The following is a 7,187-nucleotide window of genomic DNA, read 5'->3' as shown; positions in this document are numbered from 1 at the left end:
TGAGGTCCTCAGCAGAGACTCCTTGTAATAAAAACACAGATGAAGTAGAGAAGAACAAACAGAGCTTTAATAACATGCATACCTCCTATAAACATGAGAGAGACCCAGGAAAACTGAGGAACTCCCCAAAATGGGCCAAGCCTTCACCTTCTCACCAGCTTCAGCTAGTGACACAGGACAGGTGTTGCCAGTGGAAAAGGCCTGTTACCGAAAGGTTACCAGGAAATAACAAGTAACAAGAGTAAGGTTGTTACAGAGATCTAAATAGTTGCCTTGTCCGCTGAGAAGTTTCTGGAGACTTACTCATCTTTCCCTTCCCAGTACAGGGAGGGAGAGAGCCTGACCAATGGAGTTGTCCCATATAAATCTGAATGCTCTTGCAAAAAGGTGACACATAATTGGTTTCCGGAGTTTTCCCTGTGTCTTAGTTCTTAAAAGTAATCAGCCCAAAATAATCCTTATGCTAAGCAGGCATACTTGGGGGTGACCAATTCTGCCCCCCTCCTTCAAGGGAGAGCAGGCAGAAAGGTAGGTAATGGCAGGTGAAACCAAAACCTATAAACCATGTCCCTTTTGTGCTTGGTTTTTGCAACGGCATGCTATTCAAACCATGGAACTCTTTTAAATAGCAAGAAGCATAAGCATGGGAACAGAGGGTCAAATGTACCCTCGCTAGGCAAAAAAATAAAAAATAAAATCAAACTGGAAAAAGAACGGTGGAACGTGGAGAAGGAGGAGAGTGATTAAAAATGCAAACCAGAAGGAGACTGGCTCCTATAATATTTATTTGTGACAGGTAAGTCAGTCCATCATATCACCTGAACCATGGAGAATTGTGCTATTGTATTAATTACTCTCTTTAGTGACTCTCTGAGCTTCGGACTATTTAAATTCCAGGATGAGAAAGCACTAATGGATACGGTATTGTAGATGTAATGAATTAGTATTTCACGCTGTGCTACTATCAGAGAGGGTTTTCAATGGTAACCCACAGACTGGCAGCGCCCCATGCTTTTAGTGTGCATTCAACCATTCGTTCCTATTAGTAACAGAGCCACTCTGGGGTCATGTAAAAATTCAAAAGGGAAGAAGAGGAAAGTAGGTGTCAGTGGGACACTTCGGGAAGATTAACATGTTTTGTTGTGAGGTTGTTTATGATACACTTTCTTGTGTACAATGACAACAAGACCCCAATAGTTTGTATTTGAAAGGGAAATCACATGTCCTTTAAAAATTACAAATCAAACCGGCTTTCAAACAGGAGTTTTATAAAAAGCATACTTCCCACACAAACTCCATTTGGCAAATTGGCACAGATCCCATCCGTGCCTTCACACTTAACCATTTCCACCCCTAACCTGGCCTTCCACATACATAAGACAGACAAACCCACAGGCTTGTGGCAGAACATTTCAAGGGTCCAACACAGTTGCTCATTAAAACCTAATCAAAGGGACGCCTGGGTGGATCAGTCCACTAAGCGTCTGACTTTGGCTTAGGTCACGATCTCAGGCTCCTGGGATCTCCGTGGAGCCCCAGCTCCCCATTTAGTAGGAAGTCCGCTTCTCCCTCTGCCCCTCCCCCCACTGTGCACTCTGGCTGTCTCTCGGATAAAGAAATGAAACCTTCTAAAAATAAAAATTAAAAAAAATAATAAAAACGCTAATCAAACAATAGAGTGGCACTACGTTGCACTGCACATGTGCTCTGCTCAAAGTGTCTTCTGAGAAGAGTCCAGGCCAAGTTTTCCAAGAGGAGGAAAGAGCCCGGAGATGAGTGTCTCTGGAGAGGTAGGCACCAGGCCAGGTGTTAATGTCAGGAAAAGCACAAATGAATTGGTCCCCTTCTTTATGTATTTCATAATGTTACTTTCCACTCTTTCTAATGTCTTTTTAATAATATTATAAGTCCTCATGCCAATATTTCAAAATGTCTTGAATTGGAAAACAGTCAAGAAGAAAAAAGACCCTTCCCCCACCTCTCAGGCACATCTCCCCCTCCCCCGCTGCCCTGCTAAACATCTGCTGTCTGGATCCTCTGTACAAACTCAGTCTACCTCAGATCTCTGTGTTCTTCTCACTTCAGCCTTGGCTAGGCTTCCCAGAAAGCAAAGCCTGAGGCAAAAGCTTATGTGTAGTATTTTATTAGAGAGTACAATCCCAGGAAAGTGGGATTTAGGGAAAAGGGGAAGAAGAGAAGGATGTGAGACCCAGTATAGGGCAGGTTATCATTCCAAGCTAGCCACTTTGGAACTGAGTGGCACTGGTTGCTTGATCGCATAGGACTGTCATCCAAGGAGCCATGTGAACAAGTGTAACTTCAGACCACGTGTCTGGGGAAGGAGAAAGGAAGGCCTTCTCTGCCAGCTCCCATCTCTCACCGGTCAAGTTCCTCTTTGTGGGATAACTGCCCCCATACATCTGAGTTGCCCAGGTGTGGCCATGAGCAAGTCTCAAGGCCTCTCTTGCTTCCGTTCTTATAAAAATAGAAGGCCCAGGGCATGATGGCAGGGATACTTGCAGCAAAGACAAAAGCTGCTCTTGAGTGGTGCCTGCAAGAACTTGGCCAGAACCCAAGCAGGGCTGGATATACAGCAGTGGCTAAGCCAGAGCCAGTGGCTTAGGACCCCGGAGGGAGATGAGTCTATCAGAAGCACTCCAACCCCATTCTTGCAGTGGGCCCTGAAGCCATGATCGATCATTCCCCACCCCCGTTCTGAATTTCCCTTATGCTCACCCAGCACTGTGGCTCGTCTGTGTTGCTTACCAGGAGGGCTGACCCGAGCTTCGTGGCTGAGGGACTGGTTGGCTTTCCCTTATTGGGCTGCAGTTGTTTTAATTGTCCGTTTCTCATCCCCACTTTACACGAAAGCATCAGGAGACACTACAGTGCATCCCTGGATTCCAGACATACTCTCCCTGCCCCTCCTAGTACCGCATGATAGGCTCGAGCTACCAATTTACAAGAACTGCTTTACTGGCTTTTGACACACAGACCTGAGAAACCAAGAATGCTGGTGGAGTGTTTCAGCCACCAATCATGGAAACTAGAGCCTCTAACCTAGTAGAAACTAAGATTGCAGGGGCCGGAACCATAAATGCAATAATTTGGCCTTTGGGTGATGGCCAGACGGGCCCTTCTTGTTTCTGTCTTTTTGGTTCCCAGGTTCTTGTATTCTAACTACTAAGAACATAACATATCAGACACTGGTTAGTAAGAACCACATGTACATTAATATATATAGGATCACATACTGACCTGTAAGATGTTTTCCCTAAGCTGGTGCCTTAGCTGAGCCTTTGACAGGCCAGTCCTTTGCTCCATAGAACAAGCTCTTTCTGGGTAATGATTTGTATAGAATAATGAGAGAATTCTCTTGCTCTATGCTCAAGGCTGCACTTCCTTTGTCATAAAACATGTCAAAGATGTTCTTATATGGGATGGGTCAGTAGGTTGAGACCCTGACAAGAAGGAAGGTGAACCACAAACTGCTATCTCTATCAGGATAGAAGGGTCTGGTGTAAGGGACCCGTACTAGCATCTGACTGGGCTCCCCAAGGAATGGTGCAGAGGAAGGCTCAGCACCAAGCTCTGCTTCTGGGAGGCTGGGTAGTCAGCCATAGAAGTATCTAGATGTGTCTTGGTGAGATGGAGACCATGCTGTTGGGCTCATGTTGAACTTCCATCCCTGCCACCATGGCTACTCTGTTCATAGGCCCATTACACCTACACCGGAGCTGCCAAAGATCAAAAGGCTGAGTGTACACAATGAGTCATCCTATTCCCTAGTTTTTGAGATCCTCTAATTCACTGGATAGTCTCCCTTGAGCATTACCATGAGACACAAAGACCTGCATGCTTCGTGCCAACTCGCAGATGCCCATCCACGTATATCTTCCCCAGACCTCTTTGTCCCTGATCTCCAATATTTTTTCTTCTAAGTCCCTGAACAACCAATCAATTCATTAGCTGTTCCCAAGGGTCCATATATATCCATATCTCAGAGCACTTCTCCATCAATCCAATAGGAACAACTAAATATACTGCCAGAAGTCCTGCCCAGTGGGTATATTTCTTTTCATCACTGTCTTTTGGGATTATGCTTGGTTGGAGCTAAAATGTAGCACTAGTCTAATATATACCAGTATCAGTATATCATGCTGACTTATCAATGAACTATAAACCAGCCCCAACACATTCAACTGATCATACAAAACCCTACCACCACCACCATGTGTGAGTTGAAGGACAAGTATTAGCACTTTAGAAGTAGATGACAAGGTAGATCAAGCCACTTGTTCATGTAATTTAATCATGTCTTCTGGATCTCCTTGGGGCTAATTCCAAATCAAGAGTTTCCAAAACGATATCCTTAGGGTGTATTTTCAAGGGCCATACCTGCTACCAACTGGCTTATCCTGGGTCCCTGAGAGAGCAGAGCCTAGAATTAAAACAATCATAATAAAATAAATTTAAAAGGATACGTTGCTGTATTAGGGAGTACAATGCAAGGGAAGCAAGATGAGGGACAGAGGGAGTGAGGCAGAGAAAAAGAGAGCCCATGCAGAGAGTGTTAGGAAGCAGACTGCTACTTCGTATTCATCATGATTGATTATTCAGTCTCCGGGGGGTGTCTTTGAAAGGGCTGTATGAATAGATTCATCTTCAAACAATCCAACTGTGGGAAGTAGGAGGTAAAAATTTATCTGCCAGCTCCCATAACCAGCTGGTCAAATATTTGGTCCATGCAGCAGTTGCCCCCAATTTTCCAGGGTTGTGCATGCATGGGACATGGGGGAATCACGAATACCCATGGGGAAGTCATGAATACCCATGGGACAATCACAGATCCTTGTTGCATAGAGACATCTCACACCTCAAGCGTCAAAAGCAAAGCCTGAGGGTAGGGGATAAGAAGTAATGTGGTAGGAACATGATGCAAAGTGCTAGCAGGTCAGAGCTCTTAAGAGTTTGCTGAAGCAACTTCTGGGCAGGAACAAGTGGCCAAAGGCCCAGGAAACCAGGAAAGTCAAGAGGATTTGAAAGGCAACTGTCTGATACAAGCTTTCTACCTCTGCCATTCCCCTTCTCTAGGTCCTAATCTTTCTTTCCTAATTTTTCTTTTCTACTAGCGTCTGTATCCGTACCCATAGCTATCATCTACAATGCTAATAATGCCCTCTCCTCTCCATCCTTCCTTCTGCCCACCAAATGTATGCTCCACTATAAACAAAACTACAAAATAAGCACAGGGAGTTTTTGTCTTCTTCCTTCTTACTACTTCCTTTGGGATTATCTCACCAAGTTATTCTCAACTCAGTATAACAGGTATTTATTATATGCTTGGCATCTGTGCTACAGAATAAGAATTTAGACAGAGATTAAAGAAGTGACTCTTGTCCTGATAAGCTTACAATCTAACAGGAGAGACACTACAAAAGTAGGGCACTTCTAACCTGGAGGACTAACCAAGTTTTCCTGAAAAAGATGACTCTTGAGCTAAGTCTTAAAGGAAGAGTAGGAATTGGTCCAGCAAATAATGGGAAAGGAATTCCAGGAAAAGAGAATCACCTGATCATGGCACAGAGACTACACAGGGTACAGAGAGAACTGCAATCCATTCCATGTTACTTGCACATAAAATGTGATATAGTAGCTGGCTGGGGACTAGTACATCATGGGAGATCTTTTATGTCATAATCAGGAACCAGATGGTGATTCATTAGGTACTGTCAATCCACTGTAAAATTTTAAACAGAAAGAGTAAAAATCAGAATTACCTCTTACATACATCACTCTGGATGAAGAACAGAGGATCAATTTATACCATCAGGGAGACTTAGTTGTAATGTTACTGCAGTTGTCCAAGCAAAGGGCGATGAAGGTCTGACCCAGTGGTTACAGAGGGTCAGAGAGAAGGAAAGAAGTTAAAGATATATTTAGTGGTGATATCAGTAAGACTTCATAACCAATTAGATATAGAGATTGAGGTGAGCAGAGGTGATTGAGGTGAACAGAGGTACATTGGGTAACTTGAGGATTTCTGAACTTGAATTCCTGAGAGGATGGGGTACAATTAGCTGGGATTGAGAATATGAAAAGAGATACAGCTTTGGCAGAAAAGATGATATAATCAGTTCTGGATATGTTAAGATTGACATGCCCATGGAACATCCAAGGATTACCTAGAAGGAAGCTAGGGCTGGAAATATTTGTGAATCATCAGTCTGAAATTTGTGGTTAAAACTATAAGAATATATGAAATTACCCAAGGCAGCAATCTAAAGGGAGGAGATGAGTGGACCATGAATAGATCCATAACTAGGTCCAATGTGTAAGCAAGAGGCAGACAATGAGTATGGCACAAAGAGAAAGAAAAGGAATAGAGAGAGAGAAAACAGGACCCACAGCAGAGTTCTGTTGGTCAGGAGCATGTAGCGATGCTACCATGAACAAAAAGAGGAATGCTTCATTCTCTGAGAATAAAGAGAAAGAGATAAGTAAGGATCCACGTCTAGATTCAGTGAAATTTGATGTTCAGTTTGGTGGGGCTGGATGGCCCCAATTTTCTCAGTCAAGTAGAGAAGGAGGGGCATGATGGACCTGAGGGTTGAGTGGATGGCTTGATGAGAACAGGGCAGGTATGGCCTAGTCCCTAATAGTAATAGGATAAAGAGGGAGCATAATAAATTAAAACTTTGAAGTATCATTGTACAATTTCCTCAACAGTGAGCAGCACCTGGCAAGTAGGAGGGAATAAAGCAAAATACGGTACTGATCAAAGGCTGAGGTCCGGTGGGCTAGGGGTCCTAGGAGGAGGAAGTTAAAAAGGAGTCGAATCAGTTCTATAGTCCACACTAGTGGGAGAGTAGAATGAGGCCAGCATTAATTTAGGAAAACAAAACAAAACAAAACAAACCCTGAAAAATCATGAGCTGGAAGTTTAAGACTGAGAAGAGGTTGCAAAGAACAAGAATGTGAAGGAGTTAGAATAATAGACTCTGGTCAGAAATTGGAATATGAGTTAAGATCATTTGCAGCTGCACAGGGCCCCCCTGTAATGCCACATCCCACCTCTCTGTACCCAGGCCAAGCCCCATTAGTGCCAGCCCCAGTTCCTCTTCTCTTCCTCATCAAATTGTATTCATCCTGCATCCCATGCTTTGGAAATTCAGTTAAATGAATTA

This window comes from Martes martes, assembly GCF_963455335.1.
Source record: "Martes martes genome assembly, chromosome: 8".
Lineage (NCBI taxonomy): Eukaryota > Metazoa > Chordata > Mammalia > Carnivora > Mustelidae > Martes > Martes martes.
Note: the sequence above shows the minus strand (reverse complement) of the source record.